Raw genomic sequence first — 23049 nt, forward strand, 5'->3', positions numbered from 1 at the left:
GATGAGCAGGTTAGGTGAAGCTATAGGGTTACAGAGTTAGGGCGGGCGAGTGTGCCCAGGTAGAGTGCTCTTTCAGAGGGTTGGTGCAGACTTGATGGGCTGAATGGCCTCCTTCGGCACTGTAGGATTGTATGGTTCTATGGTATACACATAGGGAATAGTGGCTGGTGTTTCTGTGGTTTAAGTGGCTCAGAGATGGGGATGATAGTTTTGAATAAAGGACAGGAAGTTATACCATGCACACATTGTTCATGGAATAAGTAACAAATTATTATGCTAAAGTGAATCAATATGTCTGCAGCGGTCACAAAATCTACCTGTGAAAATTGTATTTACTTAACATTTAGCTTAAGTTTTGGCAGAGAACTTTGAAGACTAAAATACAGTACAGCTTCACCATAACACTGCTTACGATGAATTGGTTGTATACTCATGTTTGTTCCTAGCTGTAACAAGGTCATTTTAAGGTTTCGATCACATGCCATTCTGCTGTCATTGGCAGTTTGGGCTGGATAACAGCCAGTCTATCTATTCTAGCAGCCTGTGTGAAAACACCTTTCCAATAAAGCTCTTGTTTGTTTTGTATCTTTGTGGTCTGTAAGTCCATCCTTTAATAAAAAAATTAAGGAAACTGGCGACGAGGAGGTCGGCACCACGCTGGCAGACTCCCCAGGGAAATTTTAAAAATATAGAAAAATTATTGATCCATGCAAGGGCCATCCGAAAAGGATTGAGAAGACAAAAACATTGCTACAGGAAAGCTGCCAATGGAAGAGTGCCGAATAATAGCGGCAGCCATCGAAGGAACCAAAGTTTTAACTCATATTTCAGAGAAAACAGCATCAAAGGAAGCTTGTCACGTGCTCTGCCCGGAAAGCTCTAGATCGGTGCTCCTTCGACTGTGGGAAGCAGGTAAAGTAACAAATACTCTGCAACAATAGTTTCGAGCTGGGGGTGTTCCAAACTTGGAAGGAAACAGGCTGAGCTAAAAAAAAAAGCGAGGTAATGCTGAAAGATTTTGCGGCACATTTGTGCTTATGCAAGCCTTTCCATAGTAAAAGTGGGGGAGTTTTTGGCACCATGGGACCGTATGATGAAAGCACTGAGCGCCAGTGCTCATACACTGAAAGATTTGAATACTTTGTCCAGGTGTACAAAGTTTTGGCAGACACAGCAGCCCTAACGTTCCTGAACATGATGGGGGGAAAAGCTTTCAACCTCCTGTGATGTCTGGTGCAACCAGAAAAACCAGGCTCAAAAACTGATGGTGAAATTGTGGAGATACTGCAAAGCCGCTTCACACCTAAACCCTTTGAGATTCAGGTTCCACAAATGTAACCAGCAAGAGGGTGAATCAATCACACAATTTGTAGCTACTTTGCAGAAATTAGCCGAATTTTATGAATTTGGGGATGGCTTCAACGGCACCATTCGAGACAGACTCGTGTGTGGGCACAGAGGTGAAGCTATCCAGAAAAGGCTGTTAACAGAGAGCAACTTAGACCTAAAGAACGCTTTAGAATTAAGCTCGGGCACTAAGGGTGATGAGGTATTGGCTGAAAGTAGAGCACCGACACAGGTTTGAAATTGCTATCGATGTGCAAAACCTGGGCACACAGCAACTGATTGCTGGCAGTAAAGATGCAAGAATTGTGGTAAAAAGGGGCACATTGAATGAGCGTGTGGGAGAAAGAAACAAGTTTCAACAAAGAATTATAAAAGCAAGAACCAAATACATCAAGTGAAAAATCGTATCAGGGAAGAGTATCCACATGAACAACAAGGGCATGGAAAAGGACCAGAGTCACAGTCAGATGGCCAACGGTCATTGAACGTACTGGCCATTGCTGGTACAACCAACTGCTAACTGGGCCACTCCTTTACTGGACAGGCAACCAGCGACAATGCAGGTGGACACTGGCACAGCAGTTTGGTTGGTTCCAGAAACTGTGTACCCGGAGAAACTATGACGTATGCCTGGAAAACCTCAAAGATAATACTCAAAACATACACCGCAGTGCCATTGAGGGGCCGTATCGGTGTAAATATGCAGCTAAACGGACAGACCGCAGACTAGTCCCTGCACATCATTAAAGGTAACTATCCGGACCTAATAGGGAAAATCTGGCTGCAGCTAAATTGGGCAGAGTGAAATCTCCTATCAGAGTCCGGAACAGGCCCAACCAAAAGCTGAAATAAACAGAATGTGACAGCTGCTGAAAAGGCTCTAAAAGCAGCTGTGGTCAAGGCTCAGACTGGCAATGCTGGGACCAAGATGTCAAAGGCTCAGCATTACTGCAACAAGTGTGGTTGAGGATGGAGAGACAAAGGGTGAATGAAGAGCTTACCCAAGATGCATATGAATGCTTTGACAAAAATAAAGATCAAAAGTACACTGAAAAATTCGCAAAGATATCCAGAATCCAATTACTTTGTAAATTCTGAACCACAGAGGAACCGGAGATTAAGGTGCATCTTGAAACGCCCGACCATAAGGAAACGCTCCAGTTCATTGGAAAGCATTCAGTTTGGGGAAAGACCTGCAGACTTCTTTCATGCATCAAGGGTCAACAAGATTAAAAAGATTGCTGATAGGAAACAACAGCAACAACAGAAGCAAACAGAGCTGGCACAGAAACTCATGGAGGGTGTTTGGATGGAGGTGCTCCAGACGACCAAATGAAAAGCATTGGATCTGCTCAGAGTGCCGTCTGCAACCCCAACATTCCTTTCCTATTTCACTCTGTACAGCAGCATCTGAGGCCCAATGAACACACCAGCAGCAAGGGCAGAAGGGTTTTTTTTAAGTTAGGGCACCATGATCGGCACAGGCTTGGAGAGCTGAAGGGCCCGTTCCTGTGCTGTACGTTCTTTGTTCTTTGTATCTTCGTCATGTATGTCCTGCATTTCCTCCAGTTTGATTCCATCCGGGCCAGCCGCACTCATCATCATTCCCCTTGATTGCTGTAGTCACTTCCTCTTCCTGTTGGCTTCATCAGACCATTCACCCTAGCGGCCATAGCCTTTGGCAAATTTGCTGAGATTCGCCTGATTGTTGAGCTTTGAGGGTTTTTGAGGAAACCCTCTTCGAGCTCCTCTGGTGAGAGGACATATGGTTGTGGACGGCGCCCCGTGATCTGTCTGGCAAGTTGGCACCTGTTGGTTTTACACAGCAGCTGGGCAGCTTTCTGTTTGGCCTGTCTTTGGGAAGACAGTGGTATTAAATTTCCAAGGAATAAGGCTGATTGCCTCTACTTTAATGCCAGGAGTATTACAGATTAAATGGAAAATTCTGAAGGAGAGAATCCATCACCACTTGGACAGACAAGGTTAGATCAGGGATAGTCAGCATGGCTTTGTCAGAGGGAGGTCATGCCGAATGAATTTGATTGAATGTTTTGAGCATGTGACCAGATGTGTCGATGAGGGTAGTGCAGTTGATGTAGTTTATATGGATTTCAGCAAAGCCTTTGGCAAGGCCCTACATGAGAGATTTATAAAGAAGACAAATGCACATGGGATACAGGGTGATTTGATAAGATGGATTCATAATTGGCTTAGCTGTAAGAGACAGAGGGTGATGACAGACGGCTGCTTTAGTGACTGGAAGATAGTGTCTGTGATCTGTGCTGGGCCCCCTATGGTTTGTCATTTATATAAATGACATAGATGACTATGTAGGGGTTAGGATCAGTACGTTTGTGGATGACACAAAGATTGGCCAGGTGGTTAACAGTGAGGTTGAGTGTCTTGGGTTACAGGAAGATATCGGCGGAATGGTCAAATGGGCGGATAGAATTTAACCCAAAGAACAAAGGGACCTTGGCGTGTTTGTCAATGAATCTCTGAAGGCAGAAGGGCAGGTTAATCGTGTGGTGAAAAAGGCATAAAGGACCCTCGCTTTTATCAATCGGGGCATAGATTACAAAAGCAGGGAGGTCATGTTGGAGTTGTATAGAACTTTGGTGAGTCCACAGCTGGAGTACTGTGTGCAATTCTGGTCACCATATTATAGGAAGGATGTGATTGCACTGGAGGGGGTGCAGAGGCGATTCACCAGGATGTTGCCTGGGATGGAACATTTAAGTTATGAAGAGGAGGTTGGATAGGCTTGGGTTGTTTTCGCTGGAGCAGAGAAGACTGAGGGGCGACCTGATCGAGGTGGACAAGATTCTGAGCGGCATGGACAGGGTGGATAGGGAACAGCTGTTCCCCTTAGTTGAAGGGTCAGTTATGAAGGAACACAAGTTCAAGGTGAGGGGCAGGAGAGTGGTGACGGACTGGAATGCACGGCCTGGGAGGGTGTACCTGGGTGAGTACTTGGCATGTCATAACAAGACTATTGGCCAAGTGTTGGCACGTGGGATGAGGTGGATACGTCAGGTTTCTTTCATGTGTCGGTGCCGACTCGATGGGCCTTTTCTGCACTGTATTTTCTGTGATTCTTTGTCCCGGTATAACTGTTGCATTTTTTATTCTTATTCTTTCTTTGCTGACCTCCAAGACGTCCTTCAGCTTTTTGGGGGGGTTTAACTCCCACCCATCAGTAAATCGGTTATGCTGCCCTAGCCCAATGCCCAGAGTTTGGCTGTTAGGATCATCCTTCCCGCCCAAGAGTTCCCTGGCTTGTGTGAGCTGCTCATCCACATCCCGATGTTTTGGGATGACTGCAAACGGTTTTAGAACTCTTGTTGTATTTGGGACCAACCCATCAAGGTTGCTGGTCACCCATTCTGGCTCAGTTTCTGGGAAATTCTCCGCAAGATTATCCATTGTTTCAATTTGGGGCTCCATCCAGATGCTCTGCAAGTTTCTTTTTTTAAATAAATTTAGAATACCCAAATCATTTTTTCCAATTAAGGGGCAATTTAGCGTGGCCAATCCACCTCCCCTGAACATCTTTGAATTGTGGGGGTGAGACCCACGCAAACACGGGGAGAATGTGCAAACTCCACAGGACAGGATCGAATCTGGGACCTCAGTGCCGTGAGGCAGCAGTGCTACCCACTGCGCCACCGTGCTGCCCACTTTGGAAGTTTCTGCGTTTATCTGAGATCTGTTTTGCGGATTTTGTTTAAGGACTCTTGCGACTTCCTTGTTTATGTACCGGATCCTTCAAATCTCACTCCAAGTTCCCGTAGGAGGGCAACCTCCTCAGACCACCATTAGTCCCTCCTCCCTGGTTTGCATTTGAGTTTCAAAGCTTCAAGTCATTTGTCGTTTCGTAGAGATTCATGTGTCTTTGCGCAAGTCAAGGATACACAGCCGGAGTGAGACATATCCAGAGTGGGAATTTGGAACTTGGTAATTTGGTGCGGTGAGGTAATTCGGTGCAGAGTGGGAGAAGGTGCTTTTTCCCTACTGTTTTGTTCACTCTCTTTCTTCTGGCCTGTAACTTTTAATCTGCAGGGAGAGAACCAGAGAGCATCTGAGACCCTCGGAAGGTAAGTAAGTGATTTTTATTCATTTTTACGTTTATTACCTTTTCAAATTGTGTGTGTCGGGGGAAAACTGAAGTGACATCACAGAAAAGCTGTGACCTGATTGGCTGGTTGGGAATCTACACTAAATTTAAAAATTAAGCATTGTTAAACTAATTAAACATAATTACTTATTACTTAATTATAATTTAGAGGGGTATCTAAGCCAGAGATCGGAGAGTACTATATTTAGCTTTCACATTTATAGTAGAAATCTAGTGCTAGGAAACAGATAGTTAACAATAACTTTTTTTTTAAACTTTTAAATTTAATTTACTAATTAATTGACGCAATGTCAATTGGATGGGTGCAGTGCTCTGACTGTGAGATGTGGCAGGTCTGGGAGGCTTCCAGCGTCCCGGATGGCTTCATCTGCAGAAAGTGCACCCAACTGGAGATCCTCACAGACCGCATGGTTCGGTTGGAGCAGCAGTTGGATGCACTTAGGAGCATGCAGGTGGCAGAAAGCGTCATAGATAGCAGTTATATAAATGTGGTCACACCCAAGGTGCAGGCAGAGAAATGGGTGACCACCAGAAAGGGCAGGCAGTCAGTGCAGGAATCCCCTGTGGTTGTCCCACTCTCGAACAGGTATACCCCTTTGGATACTGTCGGGGGGGATAGCCTATCAGGGGAAAACAGCAGCAGCCAGAGCAGTGGCACCACGGCTGGCTCTGATGTTCAGAAGGGAGGGTCAAAGCGCAGAAGAGCAAGAGTCATAGGGGACTCTATAGTCAGGGGCACAGACAAGTGCTTCCCGTACCAGCCTCCCCGAACAGGCGCCGGAATGTGGCGACTAGGGGCTTTTCACAGTAACTTCATTGAAGCCTACTTGTGACAATAAGCGATTTTCATTTCATTTCTGTGGACGTGAAAGAGACTCCAGGATGGTATGTTGCCTCCCTGGTGCCAGTGTCCAGGATGTCGCCGAACGGGTAGCGGGCATCCTGAAGGGGGAGGGCAAACAGGCAGAGGTTGTTGTACATATTGGTACTAACGACATAGGCAGGAAGGGGCATGAGGTCCTGCAGCAGGAGTTCAGAGAGCTAGGCAGAAAGTTAAAAGACAGGACCTCTGGGGTTATAATCTCGGGATTACTCCCTGTGCCACGTGCCAGTGAGGCTAGAAATAGGAAGATAGAGCAGCTAAACACGTGGCTAAACAGTTGGTGTAGGAGGGAGGGTTTCCGTTATCTGGACCACTGGGAGCTCTTCCGGGGCAGGTGTGACCTGTATAAGAAGGAAGGGTTGCACCTAACTGGAGAGGCATAAATATCCTGGCCGCGAGGTTTGCTAGTGTCACACGGGAGGCTTTAAACTAGTATGGCAGGGGGGTGGGCACGGGAGCAATCGGTCAGAAGGTGAAAGCGTTGAGGGAGAACTAGGGAATAGGGCCAGTATGGCACTGAGGCAGAGCAGACAGGGAGAAGTTCCTGAACACAGCGGGTCTGGTGGCCTGAAGTGCATATGTTTTAATGCAAGAAGTATTACGGGTAAGGCAGATGCACTTGGAGCTTGGATTAGTACTTGGAACTATGATGTTGTTGCCATTAGAGACCTGGTTGAGGGAAGGGCAGGATTGGCAGCTAAACGTTCCAGGGTTTAGATGTTTCAGGCGGGATAGAGGGGGATGTAAAAGGGGTGGCGGAGTTGCGCTACTGGTTAGGGAGAATATCACAGCTGTACTACGGGAGGACACCTCAGAGGGCAGTGAGGCTATATGGGTAGAGATCAGGAATAAGAAGGGTGCAGTCACAATGTTGGGGGTTTACTACAGGCCTCCCAACAGCCAGCAGGAGATAGAGGAGCAGATAGGTAGACTGATTTTGGAAAAGTGTAAAAATAACAGGGGTGTTGTGATGGGAGACTTCAACTTCCCCAATATTGACTGGGACTCACTTAGTGCCAGGGGCTTAGACGGGGCGGTGTTTGTAAGGAGCATCCAGGAGGGCTTCTTAAAACAATATGTAGACAGTCCAACGAGGAAGGGGATTGTACTGTATCTGGTATTGGGGAATGAGCCCGGCCAGGTGGTAGAAGTTTCAGTAGGGGAGCATTTCGGGAACAGTGACCACAATTCAGTAAGTGTTAAAGTGCTGGTGGACAAGGATGAGAGTGGTCCTAGGATGAATGTGCTAAATTGGGGGAAGGCTAATTATAACAATATTAGGCAGGAACTGAAGAACATAGATTGGGGGCGGATGTTTGAGGGCAAATCAACATCTGACATGTGGGAGGCTTTCAAGTGTCAGTTGAAAGGAATACAGAACCGGCATGTTCCTGTGAGGAAGAAGGATAAATACGGCAAATTTCGGGAACCTTGGATAACGAGAGATATTGTAGGCCTCGTCAAAAAGAAAAAGGAGGCATTTGTCAGGGCTAAAAGGCTGGGAACAGACGAAGCCTGTGTGGAATATAAGGAAAGTAGGAAGGAACTTAAGCAAGGAGTCAGGAGGGCGAGAAGGGGTCACGAAAAGTCATTGGCAAATAGGGTTAAGGGAAATCCCATGGCTTTTTACACATACATAAAAAGCAAGAGGGTAGACAGGGAAAGGGTTGGCCCACTGAAGGATAGGCAAGGGAATCTATGTGCGGAGCCAGAGGAAATGGGCGAGGTACTAAATGAATACTTTGCATCAGTATTCACCAAAGAGAAGGAATTGGTGGATGTTGAGTCTGGAGAAGGGTGTGTCGATAGCCTGGGTCACATTGAGATCCAAAAAGACGAGATGTTGGGCGTCGTGAAAAATATTAAGGTAGATAAGTGAAAATGAAAATGAAAATCGCTTATTGTCACAAGTAGGCTTCAATGAAGTTACTGTGAAAAGTCCCTAGTCGCCACATTCTGGCGCCTGTTCGGGGAGGCTGGTACGGGAATTGAACAGTGTTGCTGGCCTGCTTTAAAAGCCAGCGATTTAGTCCAGTGTGCTAAACCAGTCCCCAGGGCCTGATGGGATCTACCCCAGAATACTGAAGGAGGCTGGAGAGGAAATTGCTGAGGCCTTGACAGAAATCTTTGGATCCTCACTGTCTTCAGGTGATGTCCCGGAGGACTGAAGAATAGCCAATGTTGTTCCTCTGTTTAAGAAGGGTAGCAAGGATAATCCAGGGAACTACAGGCCGGTGAGCCTTATGTCAGTGGTAGGGAAATTACTGGAGAGAATTCTTCGAGACAGGATCTACTCCCATTTGGAAGCAAATGGACGTATTAGTGAGAGGCAGCATGGTTTTGTGACGGGGAGGTTGGTCTCACTAACTTGATAGTTTTTCAAAGAGGTCACAAAGATGATTGATGCAGGGAGGGCAGTGGATGTTGTCTATATGGATTTCAGTAAGGCCTTTGACAAGGTCCCTCATGGTAGACTGGTACAAAAGGTGAAGTCACACGGGATCAGGGGTGAGCTGGCAAGGTGGATACAGAACTGGCTAGGTCATAGGAAGCAGAGAGTAGCAATGGCAGGGTGCTTTTCTAATTGGAGGGCTGTGGCTAGTGGTGTTCCGCGGGGATCAGTGCTGGGACCTTTGCTGTTCGTAGTATATATAAATGATTTGGAGGAAAATGTAACTGGTCTGATTAGTAAGTTTGCAGACGGCACAAATGTTGGTGGAATTGCAGATAGCGATGAGGACGGTCAGAGGATACAGCAGGATTTAGAATGTTTGGAGCCTTGGGCGGAGAGATGGCAGATGGAGTTTAATCCGGACAAATGTGAGGTAATGCATTTTGGAAGGTCTAATGCAGGTAGGGAATATACAGTGAATGGTAGAACCCTCAAGAGTTTTGAAAGTCTGAGAGATCTAGGTGTACAGGTCCACAGGTCATTGAAAGGGGCAACACAGGTGGAGAAGGTAGTCAAGAAGGCATACGGCATGCTTGCCTTCATTGGCCGGGGCATTGAGTATAAGAATTGGCAAGTCATGTTGCAGCTGTATAGAACCTTAGTTAGGTCACACTTGGAGTATCATGTTCAATTCTGGTCGCCACACTACCAGACGGATGTGGAGGCTTTAGAGAAGGTGCAGAAGAGATTTACCAGGATGTTGCCTGGTATGGAGGGCATTAGCTGTGAGGAGCGGTTGAATAAACTCGGTTTGTTCTCACTGGAACGAAGGAGGTTGAGGGGCGACCTGATAGATGTCTACAAATTATGAGGGGCATAGACAGAGTGGATAGTCAGAGGCTTTTCCCCAGGGTAGAGGGGTCAATTACTAGGGGGCATAGGTTTAAGGTGCGAGGTGCAAGGTTTAGAGTAGATGTACGAGGCAAGTTTTTTTACACAGAGGGTAGTGGGTGCCTGGAACTCGCTGTGGGAGGAGGTGGTGGAAGCAGGGACGATAGTGACATTTAAGGGGCATCTTGACAAATATATGAATAGGATGGGAATAGAGGGATACGGACCCAGGAAGTGTAGAAGATTGTAGTTTAGACGGGCAGCATGGTCGGCACGGGCTTGGAGGGCCAAAGGGCCTGTCCCTGTGCTGTACTTTTCTTTGTTCTTTGTATCTCTCATGCTGCCCGAGACCGGTCTTGGTCGTGACCCTCAGTTCACACTTGCGGTTGGGGCCCGGTTGAAATGGTTTACCTTTTGCCTTTACATTTAGCGGAGTGGCAGGAGACAGAATGGTATTCGCCAGTTTTGCTGTAGGATGAATATTTGCTTCTGATATTCTTGACCTGGTGCTTTTTAGTCATGTGGATCTGAAATAAGCCGACATTGGGGAGTGTGTTGCCTGGCCTGCAGAACAGCTCATCAATGGGGTAGTGGAGAGTCACCTCTTTTCCTGGGCTTGAGTGGGACCCCCTTCCATGAAGGTGACGGTTTTGGATGTTTCAGCAAAAAGTGTATTGTTGACCTCATAGGTCGTCGTTACCGTTCCCCTGATCAAATTCATAGATTTCTTGTTGTAGGAGATCTGTAGTTTCAAGAGAGTCGCTTGGCCTTGTGGGTGGTCGACCCACTTGGGCTGTTCTATAACAGTGTTAGTGTCATCAACTACTTCAACCTGGTGTTGTAAGACTTCTTACTGTGCTCACCCCAGTCCAACGCCGGCACCTTCACATCATCAACTATTGGGGTTATGGGTCCTTCGGGCCTGGAACCGGGACTCAGATCCCGGCACCGGGACTACACCGCGACTGCGGGGAGGTGCTTTATATGGGAGGCTTCCCAATCGGCCTTGCCATCACCAATGGACTATCCTTTTTATTTTGTGGGTGATATCGTCTCTCAGCTAGATATCTGATCCACGCAGATCACAGCCGTCTCGTGATTTTTCTCAGTCCTTCAGTCCCTCAATAGCCAATACTGCAATCTATTGAGGATCCAAAGAGGAGGCACCACTTGTATTTTGGTGACCACAGCAACATGTGAAAACGCCTCAGAGGTAACCAGCCAGAACTGACTCTCCAGGGAGACTCATCCAAGAGAGTCAGAGTTACTGCCGCTGTTTGAAAGTGACAGTTATTACCTGGAAGAAAGGGTCATTCTGGGTTGGCTAACAGAAACAGCAAGAAATGAGGAAAGCAGAAGTAATCGAGAACAATTTGCGCTGCATAGATTTTTGTTAAACAAAATAAAATTATGCTTTTTCAAATTGGTAATTTCTTAATTTGGCTTGTCATGTCATTTTGAACACCTTTGTAGAGTGAGCTTTTCTATTGGTCCTGAGATTTATTACAACGTTCGACTGTCTGCTTGTTTGTCCATTTGAGGCTGGAGATTAGAAATACTTGATAGGAACAGTTTAAGATTATTTTGCAACTGTAGTAAACATTTAATGGATTTTTTTTAAATTATGGAATAGCAAATTACCTGCAGCTTTACTCATAAAAGTCAGGGGAAGGCCCGCTTCCATAACGAGTGGCAGTGTCTAAACCCTTGAAGGCAGGAAGATTTTACTGGTGTACAATCATAGGTTCATGTGAGGGTGAGCTAAATAAGCTCACGAGAGAGAAAGGAATCACTGGTGTTGATTTCCTGATGGCTTGTAAGTAGTTCCCAATTCTTATTACTGTTACTGGTGGATTCACACACAAAGCCAGTTAACAGCTAACTGCAAACCAACAAACTGGGACAGTTTATACAATGTCTTACATCTATCACGTGTCAGGCACTCTCCACACTTTGTTACAAATGTCAACTAATATTCAGAAATGCTGCATTCTTCTGACTGCAGCTAGAAATTGCAAGAATCTGTACACCCAACCACAAGCACCTCAGTTACCTGCATCTGCCACTTTAGACTACCTCCCCTCGAGGGAGTTGCTGATCTGAGGCCTGGGAGAAATGGTCCAAGTTAAAAGCACAGTCGCAGTTGACTCCACATTGCAACCACACTCCATTGAGCAAAGATTCCCAATGACAAATCCCACAGCTGACCTACTAGTTTAAAATAAAACCATTGCCAAGCCTGGCTGCAGCTCCAAGAGTGTGAATAGCATTCACCAGATCGCAGTCAGCAGAATTGAAATACACACACTCGCGTGGAGCTGCATGACATCCAAGTACAAATACAGCTTTACTGCGCACACTAACAACTGTTATTTAGTTCAACCAATGACATTTAGTCTTCTTGATATTTATAATTTCCTATGCTTAATGAACACATTATCTGTGTTCCAGTGAATTGAAAGAAAGCACCAATAAAATAACTTGCACTCTTTATTGTCTTTCCCGACCCCCCAAAGATCTTCAAGGCTCTGGAACTATTTTTGAAAATCTAGTCAGAGTTGGAATGTAGGGTAAGGTAACAGACAAGCAATAAATAACTGAATACATATTTGCTTTGAGTTGGTTAAATGCTGGCCAGGAAATATCTGCTCTTCTTTGCATAATACACAGGATGGGCTTCAGTTAAACATCTCATCCAACTCACGTTGATGCAACAGTCAAGAAAGCACAACATCGTCTCTACTTCCTACGGAAGCTAAAGACTCTCACAAACTTCTACAGATGTGTGATGGAGAGCATCACAACTCGGTATGGCAACTGCTCGCCCAAGATCGCAAGAAACTGCAGAGTGTTTCTGAGTGAACTCATCCCAACGCATCACACAAGCATGCCACCCCCACATTGATTCAGTCTGCATCTCCCGCTGCCTCAGGAAGGCAGACAGCATTGTCACAGACCCCTCCCACCCAGGCATTGCCTTCTTCCAGACCCTTCCATCAGGCAGAAGGTACAGAAGTTTGAAGACCCGCACATCCAGACATAGGAACAGCTTTTCCCCCACAGCTACAAGACTCCTCAACGACTCCCTTCGGACTGATATGTTCCCTGTAAGAACACTATTCACGACGCCCTATGCTGCTCTTGCTCATGTATTTGCTTTGTTTGGCCCTTGTTCCGCACTGTAACCAATCACTGTTTGTCGATGTACCATTTGTCAATGTTCCCTGTTGATTATTCTTTTTGTCTGCTATGTACGTACTGTGTACGTTCCCTCGGCCGCAGAAAAATACTTTTCACTGTACTTTGGTACAGTTGACAATAAATCAAATCAAATAATGGTGCCTTTGACAATGTAGCAATTAATAATAATCTTTATTATTGTCACAAGTAGGCTCACATTAACACTGCGATGAAGTACCTGTGAAAAGCCCCAAGTCGCCACACTCGGCGCCTGTTCGGGTACACAGAGGGAGAATTCAGAATATCCAATTCACATAACAGTACGTCTTTCAGACTTGTGGGAGGATACTGGAGCACCCGGAGGAAACCCACACAGACACAGGGAGAACATGCAGACTCCACACAGACAGTGACCCAAGCCAGGAATCGAACCTGGGACCCTGGAGCTGTGAAGCAATAGTGCTACCTGTCATGATAATGTCGCTTTAAGAAATGGTTAGCTACTCATGTTACTGCAGTGATGTCAGAGTGTGGGTGGAGCTGAGCTCTGGCTCTGCTTTTTAGTTTCAGTTTGAGAAAAGCTTGGGTGTGTGTCTTTTTGGTTTAGCAGTGTGTTGCAGCCAAAGCAGCTGTATTGTTGAGCTTTCTGCCATGAAGGACTATCTCTTAATCATTTGGTGAATTCAGAATTATAAATGTTTTCAGTATTGAATGTAAACTCTGATGTGCTTCTGTTTAAAGGTTTGTTAAGTCTTTTGGGTGTAAAAGGACAGCATACAGGTTACTTAGTGTTGTATTCTTTGGGGGTTGTATTTGAACTGATGGTTGCTAAGATGTTCACTGTATGTTTTTAAAAGGTTAGCTTGAGTTCATAGAATAAACATTGTTTTACTTTTAAAAAACACATTTCCATTTCTGTACCATACCTGTAGAGTGGGCCGTGTGCTCCCCATACCACAATCTATAAAAAGTTGTGGGTCAGGTGAACTCCATGATACACTTTGGGGTTCTCTAAACCCTGGCCCATAACATACCTCAGCACAGCACCACTGGATTGTCAGCCGAGAGTAGATCCTGAACCCATGGGTTCTGGGCAAGAGTCCTATCCTGGGCCAAGACTGACAGCTAAATGTCTATAAAATGAATCCCTAGCTCTACACTAGCAACTTAAAAATGACTTCAAATTAAAAGTCAAGGAAATGGATTTTGGTTAGATATTGACATGAAAGCTACTTGTAACATATATTCCATCTAGCGTGAGTATTTTGCCACCATTGAATCAAGACTCACAGATTCTGTGATGATATGATGGCAAAATATTCATGAAACATTTATTGTAGGTTTTCACTCACGGCAGTTTAAAGCTGTGCAAGCACCTGCCTCCATGTTATTGCTAATATACATGTTGAGCAACGTGTAATTTTACTGTACGAAGGTTATTTAGACCTGAAGACACAGACGCTGCCAGACCTGCTGAATTTAGCCAGCAGTTTCTGTGTTTATTTCAGATTTCCAGAATCCGCAATCTTTTCCTTCTGATCTTAAATTAAGATTGTTGTGCCAGACAGTTACCTCAGGAGTAACAGGCAGAATCACTGTGATGCCTCCATTGTATTTGTGCACCGAACATTGAGCCATTGGGAGCTCCGTGGTCTGTTCTGGGTGAGCACGGTCAAGCATGTGGGAGCTTTTCATTTTCAAATACTTCATCTGCCATGATTTTTGCAGAGTTTCATGATGTGGAGATGCCGGCGTTGGATTGGGGTGAGCACAAGGCAGGAATGTTCCCTTCCAGTCGGGGAACACTTCAGCAGTCAAGGGCATTCAGCCTCTGATCTCCGGGTAAGCGTTCTCCAAGGCGGCCTTCAGGACGCGCGACAACACAGAATCGCCGAGCAGAAACTTATAACCAAGTTCCGCACACATGAGTACGGCCTCAACCGGGACCTTGGATTCATGTCGCATTACATTCATCCCCCACCATCTGGCCTGCGAAATCCTACCAACTGTCCTGGCTTGTGACAATTCACACCTCTTTAGCCTGGGATTACCCCATCTCTGGATCTGTAAACACTTAATTACCTGCAAATGCTCGCATTCCAAGCATTGTGTTGCATCTTTGACTTTGTCTATATATATGTTTTTGGAACCTATCTTTTCATTCACCTGAGGAAGGAGCAGTGCTCCGAAAGCTAGTGATTCAAAACAAATCTGTTGGACTTGAACCTGGTGTTGTCAGACTTCTTACGATAAGTTTCATGGAAGATTGAAGCCCATATCAAGACCTATGTGGCATCTTGTGAACTCCATACAACTTTCCAAGCTTCATTAATGTTGAAGTCATTTGGTTGCAGATGGAGTTGCTGGTGGATGGAGATTCTTTTAATATCCTCAATTTGGTGGAATTCCCAAAGGATTGCAGCATTTCGACAACTGGAGTGGGGAGTGATATGTGACTACATGGGGCCGACTTAAGGGTTCCAGTTATATGCCAGCAGTGTACAGATGAATATCAACAAGACAAGTTTGGCTATCTCTGCTCCAAATGGTATACGGTACCAGTAACAGAGTGCAGTCATACAGCTACCGATATTACCCAGCAAGTTTCTGGACCAAGTTTTGTAATGGGCGGCACGATGGCTACTTCGCTACCTCACAGCACCAGGGACCCGGGTTCAATTCCAGCCTCGGGTGACTGTGTGGAGTTTGTACATTCTCCCCGTATCTGCGGGGGATTCCTCCAGGTGCTGGTTTAGCACAGTGAGTTAAACAGCTGGCTTGTAATGCAGAACAAGACCAGCAGCGTGAGTTCAATTCCCGTACCAGCCTCCCCGAACAGGTGCCGGAATGTGGCGACAAGGGGCTTTTCACAGGAACTTAATTGAAGCCTACTTGTGACAATAAGGAATTATTATTATTGCTCCGGTTTCCTCCCACAGGCCAAAGACGTGTAGGTTAGGTGGATTGGCCCCACTAAATTGCCCCTTGGTGTCCAGAGATATCCTGGTTAGGTGGGGGTTCAGGGATGGGGTGGGGCATGAGGCTAAATGGGTTGCTCTTTCAGAGGGTTGGTGCAGACTCGATAGGCTGAAACGCCTCCTCCTGCACTGCAGGGATTCTATGATTTTAAGATTGAAAATAATTTTCAAAAGGCATCACAATAATATATTTTGTCAAATTTTTTCGGCTGACACTCATCCGTGCAATTGCATGAATACCAACATCAGGGGAAGCAGCAACTTTCCACTTGTGTCTCGCTATTGGGATTCTTCACATTGCCCTGATGAATAATACAAGATGTAAAGCCTCGACAAAAATTATTTTCTCCCAACAATACTCAAGCTCTGTACTACCTCGTGATTATGTAACATTACAACAAAAGTATTAGCCATAAAATGAATTGGGTAGGAAAGAAGTATTCTTATATTTATTTTAGGATAGTTCGTTGTTGAAATTTAGCATCAACCATTTTACCAGAACAGCATTAATCCCAAAAAGCACAATGTGAATGTGTACCAAGGAGATGGCCTCGCACTATACCATATCCAAACATCCGGCACACACAACGGTCCACCTCAAGCCAGACAACATAGAACATAGAAAATACAGCACAGAACAGGCCCTTCGGCCCACGATGTTGTGCCGAACCTTTGTCCTAGATTAATCATAGATTATCATTGAATCTACAGTGCAGAAGGAGGCCACTCGGCCCCCTGAGTCTGCACCAGCTCTTGGAAAGAGCACCCTACCCAAACTCAACACCTCCACCCAACACCAAGGGCAATTTGGACATTAAGGGCAATTTATCATTGGCCAATTCACCTAACCCGCACATCTTTGGACTGTGGGAGGAAACCGGAGCACCCGGGAGGAAACCCACGCAGACACGGGGAGGACGTGCAGACTCCGCACAGACAATGACCCAAGCCGGAATCGAACCTGGGACCATGGATCTGTGAAGCAATTGTGCTATCCACAATGCTACCGTGCTGCCCTTAAGAACAAATAAATCTACACTATATCATTTTCCCGTAATCCATGTACCTATCCAACAGCTGCTTGAAGGTCACTAATGTTTCCGACTCAACTACTTCCACAGGCAGTGCATTCCATGCCCCCACTACTCTCTGGGTAAAGAACCTACCTCTGATATCCCTCCTATATCTTCCACCTTTCACCTTAAATTTATGTCCCCTTGTAATGGTGTGTTCCACCTGGGGAAAAAAGTCTCTGACTGTCTACTCTATCTATTCCCCTGATCATCTTATAAACCTCTATCAAGTCGCCCCTCATCCTTCTCCGCTCTAATGAGAAAAGGCCTAGCACCCTCAACCTTTCCTCATAAGACCTACTCTCCATTCCAGGCAACATCCTGGTAAATCTTCTTTGCACCTTTTCCAGAGCTTCCACATCCTTCCTAAAATGAGGCGACCAGAACTGTACACAGTACTCCAAATGTGGCCTTACCAAAGTTTTGCACAGCTGCATCATCACCTCACGGCTCTGAAATTCAATCCCTCTGTTAATGAACGCGAGCACACCATAGGCCTTCTTCACAGCTCTATCCACTTGAGTGGCAACTTTCAAAGATGTATGAACATAGACCCCAAGGTCTCTCTGCTCCTCCACAATGCCAAGAACTCTACCGTTAACCCTGTATTCCGCATTCATATTTGTCCTTCCAAAATGGACAACCTCACACTTTTCAGGGTTAAACTCCATCTGCCACTTCTCAGCCCAGCTCTGCATCCTATCTATGTCTCTTTGCAGCCGACAACAGCCCTCCTTACTATCCACAACTCCACCAATCTTCGTATCGTCTGCAAATTTACTGACCCACCCTTCAACTCCCTCATCCAAGTCATTAATGAAAATCACAAACAGCAGAGGACCCAGAACTGATCCCTGCGGTACACCACTGGTAACTGGGATCCAGGCTGAATATTTGCCATCCACCACCACTCTCTGACTTCTATTGGTTAGCCAGTTCATTATCCAACTGGCCAAAGTTCCCACTATCCCATGCCTCCTTACTTTGTGCAGAAGCCTACCATGGGGAACTTTATCAAATGCCTTACTAAAATCCATGTACACTACATCCACTGCTTTACCTTCATCCACATGCTTGGTCACCTCCTCAAAGAATTCAATAAGATTTGTAAGGCAAGACCTACCCCTCACAAATCCGTGCTGACTATCCCTAATCAAGCAGTGTCTTTCCAGATGCTCAGAAATCCTATCCTTCAGTACCCTTTCCATTACTTTGCCGACCACCGAAGTAAGACTAACTGGCCTGTAATTCCCAGGGTTATCCCTAGTTCCTTTTTTGAACAGGGGCACGACATTCGCCACTCTCCAATCCCCTGGTACCACCCCTGTTGACAGTGAGGACGAAAAGATAATTGCCAACGGCTCTGCAATTTCATCTCTTGCTTCCCATAGAATCCTTGGATATATCCCGTCAGGCCCGGGGGACTTGTCTATCCTCAAGTTTTTCAAAATGCCCAACATATCTTCCTTCCTAACAAGTATTTCCTCGAGCTTACCAATCTGTTTCACACTGTCCTCTCCAAAAATATCGCCCCTCTCATTTGTAAATACAGAAGAAAAGTACTCATTCAAGACCTCTCCTATCTCTTCAGACTCAATACACAATCTCCCGCTACTGTCCTTGATCGGACCTACCCTCGCTCTAGTCATTCTCATATTTCTCACATATGTGTAAAAGGCCTTGGGGTTTTCCTTGATCCTACCCGCCAAAGATTGTTCATGCCCTCTCTTAGCTCTCCTAATCCCTTTCTTCAGTTCCCTCCTGGCTATCTTGTATCCCTCCAATGCCCTGTCTGAACCTTGTTTCCTCAGCCTTACATAAGTCACCTTTTTCCTCTTAACAAGACATTCAACCTCTCTTGTCAACCATGGTTCCCTCACTCGACCATCTCTTCCCTGCCTGACAGGGACATACATATCAAGGACACGTAGCACCTGTTCCTTGAACAAGTTCCACATTTCACTTGTGTCCTTCCCTGCCAGCCTATGTTCCCAACTTATGCACTTCAATTCTTGTCTGACAACATCGTATTTACCCTTCCCCCAATTGTAAACCTTGCCCTGTTGCACGTACCTATCCCTCTTCATTACTAAAGTGAAAGTCACAGAATTGTGGTCACTATCTCCAAAATGCTCCCCCACTAACAAATCTATCACTTGCCCTGGTTCATTACCCAGTACTAAATCCAATATTGCCCCTCCTCTGGTCGGACAATCTACATACTGTGTTAGAAAAGCATCCTGGACACACTGCACAAACACCACCCCATCCAAACTATTTGATCTAAAGAGTTTCCACTCAATATTTGGGAAGTTAAAGTCGCCCATGACTACTACCCTATGACTTTTGCACCTTTCCAAAATCTGTTTCCCAATCTGTTCCTCCACATCTCTGCTACTATTGGGGGGCCTATAGAAAACTCCTAACAAGGTGACTGGTCCTTTCCTGTTTCTGACTTCAACCCATACTACCTCAATAGGGTGATACTCCTCGAACTGCCTTTCTGCAGCTGTTATACTATCTCTAATTAGTAATGCCACCCCCCCACCTCTTTTACCACCCTCCCTAATCTTATTGAAACATCTATAACCAGGGACCTCCAACAACCATTTCTGCCCCTCTTCTATCCAAGTTTCCGTGATGGCCACCACATCGTAGTCCCAAGTACCGATCCATGCCTTAAGTTCACCCACCTTATTCCTGATGCTTCTTGCGTTGAAGTATACACACTTCAACCCATCTCCGTGCCTGCAACTCCTCTCCTTTGTCAGTGCTCCCTTCCCCACTGCCTCATTACATGCTTTGGCGTCCTGAATATCGGCTACCTTAGTTGCTGGACTACAAATCCGGTTCCCATTCCCCTGCCAAATTAGTTTAAACCCTCCCGAAGAGTACTAGCAAACATCCCTCCCAGGATATTGGTGCCCCTCTGGTTCAGATGCAACCCGTCCTGCTTGTACAGGTCCCACCTTCCCCAGAATGCGCTCCAATTATCCAAATACCTGAAGCCCTCCCTCCTACACCATTCCTGCAGCCACGTGTTCAACTGCACTCTCTCCCTATTCCTAGCCTCGCTATCACGTGGCACCGGCAACAAACCAGAGATGACAACTCTGTCTGTCCTGGCTTTCAACTTCCAGCCTAACTCCCTAAACTTGTTTATTACCTCCACACCCCTTTTCCTACCTACGTCGTTGGTACCAATGTGCACCACGACTTCTGGCTGTTCCCCCTCCCCCTTAAGGATCCTGAAGACACGATCCGAGACATCCCTGGCCCTGGCACCCGGGAGGCAACATATCTTCCGGGAGTCTCGCTCGTGACCACAGAATCTCCTATCTATTCCCCTAACCATTGAATCTCCTACAACTATTGCTTTTCTATTCTCCCCCCTTCCCTTCTGAGCCCCAGAGCCAGACTCGGTGCCAGAGACCTGGCCGCTGGGGCCTTCCCCCGGTAGGTCATCCCCCCCAACAGCATCCAAAACGGTATACTTGTTTTGAAGGGGAACGGCCACGAGGGATCCCTGCACTGTCTGCCTGTTTGTTTTTTTCCCCCTGACTGTAACCCAGCTATTCTTGTCCTGTACCTTGGGTGTGGTTACCTCCCTGTAACTCTTCTCAATCACCCCCTCTGCCTCCCGGATGATCCGAAGTTCATCCAGCTTCAGCTCCAGTTCCCTAACACGGTCTTTGAGGAGCTGAAGTTGGGTGCACTTCCCGCAGGTATAGTCAGCAGGGACACCGGTAGTATCCCTCACCACCCACATCCTACAGGAGGAGCATGTAACTGGCCTAGCCTCCATCCCCTCTTACCTTACAGAATATAGCTGCTGTGTGGACTAACTAGATCTCCGCCCTCCGACCCTGCTCCCAGTCAGCTACACTTCCTGTAAACTCCTGGCTCTCTTCGCACTCTTTGCGGAAATGTCGGAAACAAAATGAAAGGAGCACCTTACTCCCTCCTCACCTAACTCCCTCGGTCACCAAACTCTCACTATCGCACTCAAAAAGCACCAAATTCAGCACTCAGTGCAAAAAACAACATATGCACACACACAAATGCACACACACAAATGATCCCTTATCCAAGTGGTTACCTTTATCCGAGACGCCTAAGCAACTAAATCCCAGGAGTTGACATAAAACGACTGTGTTCTGCCAGCTGTATGAGATGGCAACCCCAGTGGCAGATGTAGAAAGGAGTGGGCCACTTCGCCCTTGAGCCTGTTCCACCAGTTAATGAGATCACAGCGGGTCTGTGCTGGGGGAGGGGCTGTGCAGGGGGAGGGGCTGTGCTGGGGAGGGGCTGTGCTGGGGGAGGGGCTGTGCAGGGGAAGGGGCTGTGCTGGGGAGGGGCTGTGCAGGGGAAGGGGCTGTGCTGGGGGGAGGGGGCTGTGCTGGGGGAGGGGCCTGTGCTGGGGGAGGGGCTGTGCTGGGGAGGGGCTGTGCTGGGGGAGGGGCTGTGCTGGGGAGGGGCTGTTCAGGGGGAGGGGCTGTGCTGGGGGGAGGGGCTGTGCTGGGGAGGGGCTGTGCAGGGGAGGGGCTGTGCTGGGAGGGCTGTGCAGGGGGAGGGGCTTGTGCTGGGGGAGGGGTTGTGCTGGGGGAGGGGCTGTTCTGGTGGGGGAGGGGATGGGCGGGGAGAGGCTGGGCTGGGGGAGGGGCTGGGCTGGGGGAGGGGCTGAGCTGGGAGGAGGGGCTGTGCTGGGGGAGGGGCTGGGCTGGGGGAGGGGCTGTGCTTGGGGGGGAGGGGCTGTTCTGGTGGGGAGGGGATGGGCGGGGGAGGGAGGGGCTGGGCAGGGGGGAGGGGCTGTGCTTGGGGGCTGGGCTGGGCTGGGCGATACCGCGCCTGCGCACTGCGCGCTTACCTGCGGCCCGGTGCGGGCTGTATTGGGGGCGGTGCGGGACCCCAGGCTGGGGGCCGAAGATCGGGTCCCGGTACGGGGGGGTCTCAGAGACGCATCGCCGGTGCTGTGAGCCCGGGACGCGGATCACCGGGAGGAGGGAGCGGAGCCACAACACCGAGCGGCAGCCACACTGCGTCACCTGCCTCTGCGCCTGACGTCAGCACGCTTGCACAACGTGGGCACGCTTCACGTCGGCACGCACACGGGTGACGTCTGCAGCGTAGTGACAGGTGGACGAGCAACTGTCACTCAGCTGGTCATTGATGCCCCGCCCCCCCCCGGACACACTGGCTCCGCCCCCCAGGACACACTGGCCCCGCCCCCCGGGACACACTCTGACCACCCCCCCGGGGAAACACTGACCCCCCTTCCCCGGGATACACTGGCCCCGCCCCCCCGGGACACACTCTGACCCACCCCGGGAACAGGCCCCGCCCCACCCGGGACACACTGGCCCCGCCCCACGGGACACACTGGCCCCGCCCACCCTGGGACTCACTGGCCCCGCCCCCCGGGACACACAGGCCCCGCCCCCCCCGGGGCTCACTGGGACACACTGGCCCCGCCCCCCCGGGACACACTCTGCCCCCCCCGGGACTCACTGGCCCCGCCCCTCCGGGACGCACTGGCCCCGCCCCCCGGGACACACTCTGCCCCGCACGGGACTCACTGGCCCCGCCCCTCCGGGACACACTGGCCCCGCCCCCCGGGACACACTGGCCCCGCCCCCCCGGGACACACTCTGACCCACCCTGGGACTCACTGGCCCCGCCCCCCCCGGGACACACTGTCCCCGCCCCCGGCACACACTGGCCCCGCCCCCCGGGGCACACTGGCCCCGCCCCCCGGGACACACTGGCCCCGCCCCCCCGGGACACACTGACCCCCCCCGGGATTCACTGGCCCCGCCCCCCGGGACACACTGGCCCCGCCCCCCCGGGACACACTGACCCCCCGGGACTCACTGGCCCCGCCCCCCGGGACTCACTGGCCCCGCCCCCCCGGGACACACTGACCCCCCCGGGACTCACTGGCCCCGCCCCCCGGGACACACTGGCCCCGCCCCCCGGGACACACTGGCCCCGCCCCCAGGACACACTCTGCCCCCCCCCCGGGACTCACTGGACCCGCCCCCCGGGACACCCTCTGCCCCCCACGGGACTCACTGGCCCCGCCCCCCGGGACTCACTCTGCCCCCCCGGGACTCACTGGCCCCGCCCCCCCGGGACTCACTGGCCCCGCCCCCCGGGACTTCTGGCCC

The 23049-nt window shown here is 48.6% G+C and overlaps 1 protein-coding gene across 3 annotated transcripts in view; it reads right to left on the reverse strand.

Moving 5' to 3' along the window:
• The window catches only part of LOC140384763 (uncharacterized), a 127864-nt gene extending 105921 nt beyond the window's left edge, over window positions 1–21943 (reverse strand). For all 3 annotated transcript variants that reach the window (XM_072466760.1, XM_072466761.1, XM_072466759.1), the window contains exon 1: window positions 21750–21943. The gene's annotated coding sequence lies outside the window, so the exon portion shown is untranslated. The remainder of the gene's footprint in view (window positions 1–21749) is intronic.
• Between the last annotated feature and the right edge of the window lie 1106 nt (window positions 21944–23049).

The sequence above is a fragment of the Scyliorhinus torazame genome, chromosome 10 (assembly GCF_047496885.1).
Source record: "Scyliorhinus torazame isolate Kashiwa2021f chromosome 10, sScyTor2.1, whole genome shotgun sequence".
NCBI lineage: Eukaryota > Metazoa > Chordata > Chondrichthyes > Carcharhiniformes > Scyliorhinidae > Scyliorhinus > Scyliorhinus torazame.